This window comes from Cucumis melo, chromosome 10 (genome assembly GCF_025177605.1).
Source record: "Cucumis melo cultivar AY chromosome 10, USDA_Cmelo_AY_1.0, whole genome shotgun sequence".
In the NCBI taxonomy this organism is placed as follows: domain Eukaryota; kingdom Viridiplantae; phylum Streptophyta; class Magnoliopsida; order Cucurbitales; family Cucurbitaceae; genus Cucumis; species Cucumis melo.
In genome coordinates, this window is record NC_066866.1 from 10441919 (window position 1) to 10456910 (window position 14992).

A 14992-nucleotide genomic window follows, 5' to 3' on the forward strand; every position below is an offset into this window, starting at 1 on the left:
ATCAAATTGTGCAGAAAGTGTAAATTCAGTATTTAAAGATCCTAGAGAACTACTTGTGGCTACGATGTCTAGTTCAATTAGGAATATATTACAAAAGTGGTTTTATGAACGAAGTAAAACTTCTTCTACAATGAAGAGTCGTTTGACGTCTTGGGCTGAAAATGTTCTGCGTTTAGAACATGAAAAGTCGAGAAGATTATTTGTAAGATTTTTATTTTTATCTCAGACAGTTAGAGATAGATTGCTATTTTTTTCTATCCGATAGATAAAGATAGCAATTTTTCTGTTCCTGTCTCAGATAACCACAGATAGATTGCTATCTTTTTCTATCTAATAGATAAAGATAGCAATTTTTCTGTTCCTGTCTCAGATAACCACAGATAGATTGCTATCTATATATATCTAATGTATACAGAGATTGAAATCTATTTGTTATTATTTTATTAATTGTCCTTATTTGTCTTATGTATTAGGTTGATCATATTAGTACGATTGAATACCAAGCAACGGATGGAAATCAACGGTTTATTGTGAAGTTAAACGTGGATGTTTTAGTTGCTGAGTATGGGATGTTGAAAAAATTTCTTGAACAATTAATGAAAATGGGTAATCTCTTTCTTTCATTATTATGTATAAACGTTTGATATTAAAGTTGATGGAGATTTAATATTGTTTAGACTTTAATGTTGTATATATAAATGATCGTTTAATATTGTTTGCATGTATTAAGAAGATCATTTAGACTTTACTAAATGATCGTGTGATTTGTATCGTCTGATCCTTTATGCTTGATAATTGTATGTTTACATATAGTTTAGGAAATCGTTTTGACTTAAGTGCTTGGTGGTCTATGATGTCTTACATGATCGTTTAGATTAATCGGAAAATTCGTGATTATTTAGATATTAGTGTGCCATATATAAACAATCGCGTAATATTGGTTACATGTATTAAGAAGATTGTTTAGACTTTATTAAATGATCGTGTGATTTGCATCGTCTGATCATTTATGCTTGATAATTGTACGTTTACATATAGTTTAGGAAATCGATTTGACTTAAGTGCGTAGTGGTCTATGATGTCTTACATGATTGTTTAGATTAATCGAAAAATTTGCGATCGTTTATACATTAGTGTAGTATATATAAACGACCGCTTAATATTGTTTACATGTATTAAGAAAATCATTTAGACTTTATTAATTGATCGTGTGATTTTCATCGCTTGATCGTTTATGCTTGATAATTGTACATTTACATATAGTTTAGGAAATTTGTTTGACTTAAGTACGTGGTGGTCTATGATGTCTTACATGATCATTTAGATTAATTGAAAAATTCGCAATCGTTTAGACGTGGTATATATAAACAATAGCTTAAATCTATATGTACGATATTTTACATTTCTCTACACGAATGTCTTTATATCTTTATACAATTGTTTTTTTATATCTATCTAAATGAACAAACATTCAGTCAAAAGTTGATTAAAATAAAAAAAGTTAAAACTTACATTCTGTTCTCTAAACAGTTTCATGTTATCCATAATTAGACAATCACGGTTTGCATTTGTTACAAGGCATTCAATAAATTTGGTACAAAAAATTCTGCAACCTATTGAAACGTCTTTTTGTAATGTGATATTTGCAATCACGGTCAAGGGTCATACGTGAAACGTTTTTTATGCGCATGTATTCCAATAGCAATTACTAGTGAATGGATGCAACTCATCGTGCAAGTATTGCCAGAGCTGCATCAACAAGTTTTGACCATAGTATCATTGCCCTACTTTATCTTGGATTTCACCAACAACTAAACTAAAATAGTAATATAAATCTGGTTCTTACCATAGTGTTATGTGTGTTGTTGTATCTGTCCATTAAACTTCCTTATTGTCTACTATCAGCACATGATTATCAAAAAGTTGTTGCCTAATTATGCAGTGTTCTCTGTTGATTCTAGTCTTGAAGAACAAATAAAAAAAATAGTCAAAATATAATTATGCAGTTTAACTTCTATACCAAAATAAAATTAAATAATAATATCTTACCATAAAATAATGAATCTAGTATTGTAAAAGTATATTTGCAAAGATGTTTCATATGCAACATTTTTTTCTGCACGGGATACAATAACAAAATGCATGGTAAAAAAAAAAAATCAAACGGCCGTTTAATGAATAAAAGCGATAGTTTATCAAAATTCAAGCCATTGTTAACAAATACTAGTGATTGTTTACAACATTCTTTTCTATACTAAGCAATTGCGTACAACGTTTTTATTCATTTATCTAATCAAACAATCGTGTATTATATATAAACGATTGTTTGGTTAGATAAAGAATATTGTACTCGATCGTGTAGTTTTATATATAAAATAAAATTTGGAAAAAGTACATTCGTCTCCTAGTATTCATGTGTTTTCTTCAAGTTTTTTAAAAAATTCTTTCTTTCTTTTTGTGAATACTAGTGTCCTCTCTTCATTAGTTGTTTTTCTAGATCTTTTCCAAGATAAGTATGTCTTCCACAATTTTGGATCCACTGGCCACAAGGGATCATAACTATCTACATCTCGTAATTTGACATCTGGGATAGGTATTGTAGGTTTTAATATGACCTGAGTAGATGTTATGGCACTACTAAAAAACAGGCAATACTTGACGCTTGTATAATTGATAACTTGACAGTTAAAAACTGTCAAGTAACATAAGAAAGCATCAAGAATAAAAAATATTGAAAAAACCCATAGTTTTTATTTTTTTGATTTAAATAATTGACAGGTTAAAAGCGTCAAGAATAATTTTAATTACTCGACATCTAAAAAATGTCAAGTAATATATATTTTTAACTCATTCAATTAAAACTTTCCCTCTTTTAATTTAACTTTCCCAAATTTCCTTTTCCCCCAAATTTTCTAAAAAACCTTAACTCCCCCCATATTTCTCTTCGACGGAAACAATAACACCAAGTCACCGTTTCCAATCCCATATTTTTGCCATATTTTCGATCCATTGGCAGCGTTTCCAGTCGATCTCTTCAAGCCTTTTCTGTCTGCTTGCAACATCTACCACAAGTTCATCACAAGTTCGTCTGCCATCAGTTTTCGCCGTCGCCACAAGATATCACACGTTTCCATCGTCTCTTTCGCTTCTAGTACGCCACAAGTTCGTCCGCCTGGTTTCAATCGATCTGCTCAAGTTGTTGTCGCCTCCTCGCAACATCCACCACCAGTTCGATCAATCTTCTTGGCAAACGTTCTTCTTGTCAGACGACCACCTCGTACGCATCACACAGACGACCATCTAGTACGTTCTTCGACCGCGCATTAGAGATGACCACCTCGTACATTCTTTGGCCGCTTATCACAGATGTACCAGACGTACGTTCCTCGGCCGTACATCACATAAATTGCCAGATGTTCCTCAGCCGCGCATCACAGAGACTCCTCAAGGTATGTTAAGTTATGATTAGTTGGTAATTTTGTTGTTACGTTTTGTTTGATTTACTAATTTTGGGTGGTGTGGATTTATTTGCAGGAGGATATTATCAAGGATCACCAGTGATGGCGCCACCGCAGTACACCGCCCCAACGCCAAAACGACAGTCAAGTTTATTGGAGGGATGGTATGCCAAAAAGCTTCTTTTTTCTCCCTCTTTAATTAATTGTTTTGGTTTTGCTTGCATATACCAAAACTGAAGGCTTAAATTGTGAATGTTAGGATGGTCTAAAGAAAAAACATATCGAAGTGACGAGAATGGCTATGAAGTTTGAACTACATCTTTCATACTAATATAATTATGTCTTAGAAACTTATCTCATTTTTTACTTGCTTTCGGAGTTTACTAAATTATATTCACATCTTTCCAATTTTTAGATTATGTATTTGATTCTATGGGCTTATGATGATATTTTAAATAATCTTAGCCAATTTCTGTGAGATTTTTTATCAATGATCTAAATGTTACACACACTAAAGCCTATTTTTAACTTAGTATATTAGACTTGTTATAATGTAGTTTAGTTTGGTATTTGGCAATAATGCAATACATTTTCTTCTATTTATGACATTTAATTTAGGTAGAGATGAAGCTATGATAACAGAAGACTTTGATGTGTTATAGGCAGTGGACGTAACTTTTAATTAAGTTATGTCGTGAGCCTATATAATAAACGACTTCTGATTCCACTCGGCTTCTTTGTTGAGTTACAACTTCATTTATTGTTGAGTATATTCTTGGTATAACATATTAAATCCATTACCAATTTTGGGAGATTTACAGCAGTTAGCAGCAGGAGCCAAACAAATTAAATTTGTGGAGAAACTGAATTTTGAGTTGAGTAGAAAGCACCGGGTGAAATTGAAAGAAGGAACATCACTCACAGTTTGAAGCCATTATTAATTTCTTTTCAAAGATTATAGGTAACCTAAAAACTCACTATGTCTTGTTTCAAGGACTTTTTTTTAAAGCACCGGATGAAGCTACATCTAACATAGAATGAAGCTCATAACAATATAATGACAATCAACAGGTAATTTTTACAATTGAAGTAGATGTTATGCTTGAAACTCTAGTTTGATATAAAGTTTTGGATTAGATCTAGCTTATTGATGAGTTTCTTTGAATTTCAAATATCTATAAAGTTTTTTGTATGTTTGACCCCCTCCTTATTGTGTGTTTTGCATGCTTATCTTTTTTAGTTCCGTTTGAGAGTTCTAAATGTGATTCATAATGGCTTTATGTTTATGGCTTTATGCTCATTATTTTATGTGTGCTTAAATGATCATTTGTTCCTAAACGTGTTTTGATTAGGATTTGGTTAACTTATTTGCTTTGTCTCTTGTTTAACTTGTATTGTATATAAACTTATTAGCTCTTGAAGTGTTAAAGAGTTTTGTTTGTTTACTTTTTTTCTTCTCATTAATACATACATGGAGTTGCTGCTCATAGATTTCACTACATAAATCGGCCAGGTCCAACATAAGATTTTTTTCATTCAAACTTTTGAACATAAGATACATGGGGCACCATCACCCTATACGCAAACTACTACCAATTGTAGTTATATTATTTTGTTCTTTTCCTTTGTCTTTCCGGCGTCAATCATACTGTCACAGCATATCAATTATTTTAAAGTACAAATAGTTAACAGTTTTTTTAAAAAAACCGCATCTGACTTCACAAGATCATTATCCTGTCCTTTTATTTATACATTGTATTCATGTGACAGGTGATTTCTTTGTTCCTCTTAGGAGCATATTACCTTTTCTTGGGTAATGTGTTTGTTGTTGCTGTAGTTGCGCTCTTCCTATATGTTGGTAGTTACCAGGTATTTCGGATTTTCCTTTTGTTTTCTCATGTATACGACTTGACAATGTGCTCAAGTCATGCTCCGTTGTGTTGGTTTCTACCATTCTTCTTCTGTTTTCTTATGTTGAAAGGTTTATTTATATATTATTTTGCATTCATGACCATAGTTGCACATTATAGCGAGCGTATATACGTATTTTCTTAATGAAGAGATAATATGCTTGAAAAACTAAATTCATACATTAAGATGACTTAATTCTTGATTTCTTGTGCAGGGAAACACTTATTAAGGGCATGTTATGAAAGAATTCAGAGCATAGACCAAACATTAGGTTTTCTACATATTTACATTTTACAGACTTTAAGGTTTTTCACTTTAGGCATAGAGCTAGGTAAAACAATTTCTTCATATAGTAAAATTTTGGACTATTGTAAGTAAGTATGTAATGACCCACTATATGTATAGTTTAATGATATATGCAATTTTTTAAAATATTAGTTCTTTGACGGAAAGTTTGTGTTGATTCTATTGTTCAGTTAATATGCGTAGTTTAGCAACTTTGTGTAACCTCAAAGGCTCTACTTATATGTGTGCAAATGAACTTCAAAACTGGTGTACAATATAATTATATGGATACTTCAAATTATACAATTTTTCATTTGAAAAAAAAATTCTTGACATGGAAAATGTGTCGAGAATTGTTTATTCTTGACGCTTAAAATTGTCAAAAGAAAAAACTATCAAGTATAAAAACTGTCAAGTATAATTATATACTTAACGCTTTTTACCTATCAAGTATACTTGTACTTTACGCTTAAAAACTGTCAAGTAAACCTCCTTTATTCTTGACACTAGATTACTTGACACATTGAAAAGCGTCAAGTAAACCAATACTTGACAGGTAAAAAGTGTCAAGTAAAGCCAATTTTGTAGTAGCGTGGGTGGATTAACTTGTTAATCAGATACTTTTTTATCTGCTATTTTACATAGCTTTCTTCTTTTTCTTGATTTTTGTTCTCCCTATCCGAATAGAGATTCTAAGTCAATTGTAGAACTTTGTTTCTCAATTACTGCTTCATTTTCAATCGAAGTAACTGCTTCATCATATTTTTTAATCTCAACCTTTTTTTTTAGGTCTTTTCTATAATATATGATATTAGACAAGAAGCAAACTCTTAATTTAAAGAACTACACAATTGTTGAGTGTACATACCACTTGAGATTCTAAATCAATTGTAGAACTTTGTTTCTCAGTTATTAGTTCATTTTCTATTTGTATCTCAAAAAAAGTAACTATTTGATCATTTTTTTTATTTCCTACAATGTATAATATTAGATAGGAAACAAACTCTTAATTCAAAAGACTGCACAATTATTACATATACATATCAATTGAGATTCTATTTTTTCAGCCAAAGTAGATTGCTGCACATTGTCAATTGTTAAACTTTGTTCCTCAGTTACTGGTTCATTTTCTTTTTGTATCTCAACCAAAGTAACTGTTTGGTCATTTTTGTATATTTCCTACAATGTATAATATTAGACAAGAAGAAACTCTTAATTCAAATGACTAAATAATTGGTGTGTATGCATACCAGTTGACATTCTTCATTTACATTTGAAATTAATGGTGGCATTTCGTGAGTTTTTAAAATTTGTTCCAATGAAGCTATTGCAAGATGTTTGAGAGTACTTGATAGAAGTATCTGTTGGGTTTTATGTCCTAAAACTCGTAGATAGTAAATATAATCTATTGACCGTTATTAATAAAGTGTTTTACTATTGTAATTTCAATAAGTGTTATTAATTATATTATTAGTTTTGTCTTAATAACCTAAATCCAATAAACTAACATCCTAAGTTGTTTGATGAGTCTTGAATAGTATGTAGAGACATACGGAGATCAATGTTCAAGATTAGCTTAAAGGGTCTATAGTATAGGGTTAAGGTTGGGTACTTTATCCTGTTGACACTATGGATACGGCTCACTTTGTATTTGATACAAATACATTGATCCAATACGTTCATGTATGCGACATGCAAGTGAGGGTATCCTATGCAATGAGTTTGTATAAGACTGACCACGAAATAGTAATCACTAGATGTAACTCTATTAACTAGTTGAGTTTCTATTTCATTAGGATGACCTAGGTAACTTAGCCTTAATCTTGAGTGTATTATGAACTCCTGTTTGCAAGGGATTGTCCTTTGATTTGTACGGGTGAGAGTGACCAGATTGCCAACTCAATATGTTTATCATTTTGGGGACAAGACCGAGCGGGGAGCTGAGAACATAATCACAAAAGATGGAATTCACTCATTCCCACCTTTAGGGTAAGTAGATAAGTGTTCCCTTAAATAGTGTCTCTGGGACTTGAACAAACGACCCTACCCTCTCTATGGCACGAGAGAGGTTTCTATTTAGTGGTTGGACCATAAACAGGTTGTTCATTAAAGGAGCACAGGCATTTAAGGACTAGAAGTAACCTGGGGGTAAAACCGTAATTTGACCCAGCTGGTGTTACGAACACTTGTGAAGGACTAACTTACTGATATTAGTTATATCCGTGGACACAAAAATATATCTACAATGAGAAGAGTTCAGCTGTGAGTCTTTAGTGGAGTGTACACACAGTTAACGAATATTGATTAATGTGGTTAATGAGTTTAACAATTAATCTCATATCGTTGTAGCTTCTGATCTGTAGGTTCATTAGGTTCCCTTCCTAACTCATAAAGAGTAATGAGATTTATTTATATTGGTTGTAATTTGAAATGTTCAAATTTACTTTGGGAATTAATATAATGTATATTGATACATCATAATATAAAGTTTATATTTTAATTAGACTTTATTATATAAATTTAATTTTAGATATGATTCAAAATTAAATTACGAGAGAATAAAATATTTGAATGAGTTCAAATATTAGTTTAATGTAATAGATTCATATTAAAACTAGAGGTTAAAATTTAATGTGTATGTGATACGTATTAAATCTATAGGTTATGAGAGAAATTTATATTTTAATATGATTCAAATTTTGGATTAAATTAAATATAAGATATTTAATTTAGAAATTAATTAATTGGAGAATTAATTAATAGTTTTGTTTAATTTGATTTAATTAAATTAATTAAATTAAAACTATAGGTTATGCGAGAGATATTCATTTAAATGTGATTTAAATGAAAATATTAATTAAATATGATTTAATTAATTATTAAATTAATTAATTTAATAATTATTAAGTTAATAGGGAATGTGGTGGTTTTCTCACGTTTCCATTTATTCTCTAACTTTCCACTTCTTCCGTCTGAAGAAGAGGGAATTCTTTGCGTAACAAAACAGAAAGAGTTTTGTGATTTTGTTTTGATCATCGCATTCTCTTTAGAATTTTTTTTTCTCTGCAAAAATTCCCTCAATCCAATTTTGGTTTCCACAAACCATCTTAATTGAGAATAGAAAGGCTTCCAAGTGGTGGCTCCCAAATTGGTGTTTGATAGATTCAGAGTCGTCAACGAGAGTAAGTTCTTCTTTGTATTTTCTTCAAAGCATGTTTAGTCATATAAATGATTTTTGTAATTTTGCCAATGTATTGGTATTTTTTTAAGATTCTAATTAAAATTGGGTCTCTGTAATTCTTCCACTGTAAAGGGTTTTTTATCCCTTCAGTATCTCACACAGTGGACGTTGTTGGATCATAAGTGGAAGAGTAGTAATCATTTCTAGCAGATCTTTTTCTTTTTTAATATATTTTTTGTAGTTAATAGCAAATATGCATCCTTGTCGTCTGTGTTAATTTCACTGTTTAATTTCTCTTGATTTTTAAGTGGTATTTTTTGTTCCCTAAAAAGAATGAGAAAAAGAAAAAATACAATTGTTACTTATTTAGAATGTAAACAATTTTTAATAATATAAAACAATAAATAATGAATGAAATGTTAACCCTTAAATTTCCCCGGTAAGTTCTTAAGTATGTTGTTCTTCAATATATGGTTGTCATTATTGATCATATCTTCTCTATTCTAATGATCATTATTTTAGTCCATATTGTCATAATTAAAATCATCATGAAGATCATCTTGAAAGTGACGAGTATCATCATTCTATTGATTCTGATTCTAATAAATAAATAAAATTTAAAAAAACTCGATTGCTAAACAATCATGTATACAAAAGCAAATGATGATGTGTCCTATCTAAACAATCGTGTAATTGTGATGAGCGATCGTTGAAATGTGATAGGCGATAGGATATTTCAGTTAAACAATCATTTATTTAAACAACCGATAAACAAAATACTTTCTGAAATTAAAGTTTAACTAAACCAATCTCTCCAACATGTGTTTCATTTCAAACAATTCCAATGACTACTTTTTAATTGCGTTATCCATCCTAAAGACTACAGAACTTAATGTGGATAAATCCTTACGAACTTCGTTGATGTTAGTTTTTAGTTTTTTGTATGATTTCGAATAATTTCGTTTTGGATTGTCATTGGATCTAAAACGTTTCTTGTTGGTTATTGAATTTGTTTCAAAACTGGTCAACCACTGCTTGTCTTTTTTTCTTCATGGTGACGATTGCACAGCAGAATTAAGTCCACCAACATGTAGAGATGAGGTTGATCGCAAGTTACTCAAGTCATTGTGATTCGATGGTTGATTTGAAAGTAGTCATTGGAGCTATTTGAAATGAAGCACATGATGGAGAGATTGGTTCAGGTAAACGTTGGTTTCAAAAAGTATTTCATTTATCGATTGTTTAAATAAATGATCATTTAACTGAAATATCTGATCGCCTATCACATTTCAATGATCATTTATCACAGTTACACAATCGTTTAGATAGGATACATCATTGTTTTTGCTTTTGTATACACTATCGTTTAGCAATTGAGTTTTTTTTTTCATTTTTATTTATTTATTTATTAGAATCAGCTTCCAATATGATCTTCATGATGATTTTAATCATGATAATATGGACAAAAATAATGATATCATCATAATAGAGAAGATATGACCAACAATGAGCAATCATATATTATACTCAAGAACTTACCATGGAAACTCAAAGGTTAACATTTCATTCATTATTTACTATTTTATATTATTCAAAATTGCTTACCTTCTAAATAAGTAACAATTGTATTTTTTTTTTTCTCATTCTTTTTTTTTCCTCATTTTATTTAGGGAAAAAAAACATCATATAAACATCAAGAGAAATCAGACAATGATAGTAGCATAGACAACAGGGATGCAGACTTACTATTAACTATAAGAAATATATTAGATAATATTAATGCTCAAAGTCAGAAAGAAAAAGACCGGTCAGAAATGATTACTACTCTTCCAATTATGAGCCAACCACTTCCACTTTGTGAGATACTACCATCAAGTACTCTCAAACATCTTACAATAGCTCCATTGGAACAAATTTTAAAAATTTACAAAATGTCATCATCAATTTCAGATGTAAATGAAGAATGTCAACTAGTATATATACACAACAATTGTGTAGTCATTTGAATTAAGAATTTGTTTCTTATCTAATATTATGCATTGTAGGAAATACAAAAAAAATGATCAACCAGTTACTTTGGTTGAAATACAAAAAGAAAATGAAACAGTAATTGAGAAACAAAGTTTAACAATTGACAATGTAAAGTCATCTACTTTGGCTAAAAAAAATAGAATCTCAATTAGTATTCATACACAACGGTGTAGTCTTTTGAATTAAGAGTTTGTTTCTTATCTAATATTATACATTGTAGAAAATAAAATAAAAAAATGGTTAAACAGTTCCTTTGTTTGAGATACAAAAAGAAAATGAACCAATAACTAAGAAACAAAGTTCTACAATTGATTTAGAGTCTCAAGTGGTATGTATACACAACAATTGTGTAGTCTTTTAAATTAAGAGTTTGCTTCTTGTCTAATATCATACATTATAGGAAATACCTAAATAATAGGTTGAGATTAAAAAAAAAATGATGAATCAATTACATCGGTTGAAAATGAACCAGTAATTGAGAAACAAAGTTCTACAATTGACTTAGAATCTCTAGAGATTCTAAGAACTCTAAAGTACTTTGCATCAATTGTTTTTTTTTAACATTGTGCATTATAGAAAATGAAGAAAGAATAAAAATCAAGAAAGAGAAGGAAGTTATGTCAATAGCAGATAAAAAAATGTCTGATCAACAAGTTAATCCACCCATAATATCTACTTAGGTCATATTAAAACCTACAATACCTATCCCAAATGTCAAATTGCAAGATGTAGATAGTTATGATCCCTTGTAGTAGTAGATCTAAAATTGTGGAAGACATATTTATCTTGAAAGAGATCTAGAAAAACAACTAATGAAGAGAGAACACTAGTATTCACAAAAAGAAGGAAGGAATTTTTCAAAAAGCTTGAAGAAAACACATTAATACTAGAAGACGTAAATACTCTCTCCAAATTATCTAACTAAACAATCTTTTATATATAATACACGGTTGTTTGATTAGATAAGCGAATAAAAAATGTTGTACACGAACGTTTAGTATAGAAAAGAATGATGTAAACGATCACTAGTCTTTGCTAAATGATGGCTTGAATTTTGATAAACTATCGCTTCTATTCACTAAACGATGGTTTCATTTTTCTTGTAGACCATAGATTTGTTATTATACCACGTACAGAAAAAAAAATGTTGCATATGAAGCATCTTTGTAAATATACTTTTACAATACTAAATTCTCATTTATGGTAAGTTATTGTTTTTTTTTCTATAGATGTTAGACTGCATAATTATATTTCGACTAATTTTTTTTATTTGTTCTTGAAGACTGGAATCAACAAAGAATTCTTCATAATTAGGCAATGACTTTTTGATAATCATGTGCTGATACCAGAGAATAAGGAAGTTTAATAGACAGACACAATAGCAGACATAGCACTATGGTCAGAACCAGATTTAGATTACTATTTTAGTTCAGCTGCTGGTGAAATCCAAGATAAAGTAGGATGGAGAGATGTCAACTACATGATTGGCTGCATCAACATAAAAGAACACTGGTTGACTGTTGCAGTTGATATGAAAAAATGCAAGATCTACGTGATTAACTCAATGTTAAAATATGTTGAAAAAATACTTGTCGATATAGCTATGGCAATACCTGCAGGACGCACCCTCTCACTGGCAATTACTATTGGAATACATACACATAGAAAATGTTTCATGTATGGTCCTTGGCCAATAGTAAGATCAAACATCACATTACAAAAAGGCGCTTCATTAAATTGCAGAATTTTTTGTACTGAATTTATTGAATGCCTTGTAACAAATGCAAATCGTTATTGTCTAATTATGGATAACATGAAACTGTTTAAACAACAATATGTAGTATAATTTTGGACATAAATTCTATTGGTAAATAAAATGTTTGTTTTGGTTTATGTACATAAAAAGTTTTTACTTTTTAATTTTAATCAACTTTTGACTAAATGTTTGTATTCGTTTAGATAGATATCAGAAAACAATTGTATAGAGATATAAAAACATTCATGTAAAGAAATGTAAAAGATCGTGCATATAGCTTTAAGCGATTGTTTATATATTGGTCACTAATGTCTAAACGATCATAAATTTTCCAATTAATCTAAACGATCATGTAAGACATCATAGACCATCACGTACTTAAGTCAAACCGATTTCCTAAACTATATGTAAGCGTACAATTCAAGAAAACTATATGAAAGGAGAATTGTCAGTAAAGAAGTTATCAGATGCGAATTTTAGGGTTCATCTCGATAAGGGCCAATGTTTTCAGTGCACTGAGAAATATTCACGTGGGTATCGTTGTAGGGTGAAGGAAAATAAGGAATTAACGTTGTTCATAATGAATGAAGAAGATGAGAGGGAGGAATGTGTGATTATAGAAGACAACGGACAATAAATTGTGGAACTAAATACATTGGAAGTTTTAAAGGATACTAAGGTACCTTTGAGAATTATAATGGGATTCATGGCAAAAGAGACTATAAAACTTAAAAGGGCAACGAAGGGCAAGTAATTGCATTAACTGATAGCAGTGCAACTCACAACTTCTTCAATAGGAGGTTAGTAGATGAGCTTAAACTTGCGATTTCCAGGGAAGCGAGTTCTAGGGTCACCATTTGGTGATGGACCACACAAGAGGGTGGAAGTTAAACTACCGAAGTTGACAATTATTGTCGACTTTTTTGCCATCGAGCTAGAGAAGATGGATGTCATCCTTGAGATGTAATGACTTTGCACTACAAGGTTTATAGGGGTTCACTGGCCCTCGATGACTGGCGTTCATGGCAGGTAACCACCCAGTCATACTCAGGGGAGACCCATCTCTGCCTAAAGTTGAATGCTTGCTGAAAACCATTACAAAAATGTGGGACGTTGACGATCAAGGATTTCTAGAATTCCAAAATGTTGAGATTGACAAAATAAAGGAGTCTGAAGAAGAAGTTGAAGAAAAAGGGAATGAGGAAGATTTACCAATGATGAAATTCTTGCTAGAGCAATAAGAAGAGATATTTTCTAGGATGAAAGACTTACAGTCAAAGAGAGTTGTGGATCGTTGCATTCTTACCGTGGAGGATCATAAATCTATTAATGTATGACCATAGAAATCTATTAATGTATGACCATATAAAGATGGTTACATTCAGAAGGAGAAATTGAAATGTTGGTCATGAAGATGTTGCAAGTTGGAATTATTCAACCGGGTCGCAGCCCATATTCAAGCCCGACCCTCTTGGTGAAAAACAAAAAGATGGAGTTACTCGATGAATATGTGTTGATTACCACAAGCTAAATCAAGTAATAATAGCGGACAAGTTCCCAATACATTATTGAGGAGTTACTCGATGAATTACACAGGGCAACAGTCTTTTCCAAGTTAGATTTGTGCTCAAGGTATCATTAAATGAGAATGAGGGAGAAAGACATCGAAAAGGCGATGTTTTGTACTTACGAAGGGCACTATGAGTCCCTTGTTATGCCGTTTGGTTTAACCAATGTCCTTACCACATTCTAGTCCCTAATGAATCAAGTATTTCGACCGTTCTTGAAGCAATTTTTATTGGTGTTTTTTATGATATTTTGGTGTACATCACGGATATTAAGGAGCATAAGAGACATCCTGGAGTGGTATTTGCAATTCTAAGGGGCAAGAAGTTGTTTGCCAACCAGAAGAAATGAGTGATAAGGCATTTCATGATACAATAGGCCACTAGATTTCAAGCAAAAGAGTGGAAGCAGATAAGAAGAAAGTCCACGCTGTGGTAAACTAGCCGCAACCAAGGGATGTATCAGATCTAAGGGGATTTATAGGCTTGACTGGCTACTATAGACACTTGGTGGAAAGGCTATGGAGACATTGATGCACCTCTCACGAAACTTCCACAAACGAACTCCTTCAAGTGGAGTGAGGAAGCTATCGAGGCTTTCGAACAATTGAAGCAAGCCATGGTCTTGATTTTTCTCTACCTTTTATTATCGAGACGATTGCACCAGGAGTAGGGTTCGGCCGGTTTCATCTCAAAATGCTCGTCCTATACAATCAAATGTATATTCCAAATTGTTACTTCAAGTGGAGTGAAACCTGGATTATTACTTTAGTCAGAAATTAACACCTCAAGCCCAAGCCAAATC

General features: G+C 31.2%; 2 non-coding genes across 2 annotated transcripts; both read left to right on the forward strand.

Moving 5' to 3' along the window:
* Window positions 1-3892: 3892 nt before the first annotated feature.
* LOC127151509 (small nucleolar RNA R11/Z151) lies at window positions 3893-3978 on the forward strand. The gene has a single exon (XR_007824560.1). It is a non-coding gene; the product is annotated as a small nucleolar RNA R11/Z151 (small nucleolar RNA).
* Window positions 3979-4084: 106 nt separating this feature from the next.
* Window positions 4085-4194, forward strand: LOC127151513 (small nucleolar RNA Z152/R70/R12). Its single transcript, XR_007824563.1, has one exon. It is a non-coding gene; the product is annotated as a small nucleolar RNA Z152/R70/R12 (small nucleolar RNA).
* The last annotated feature ends 10798 nt before the right edge of the window (window positions 4195-14992 follow it).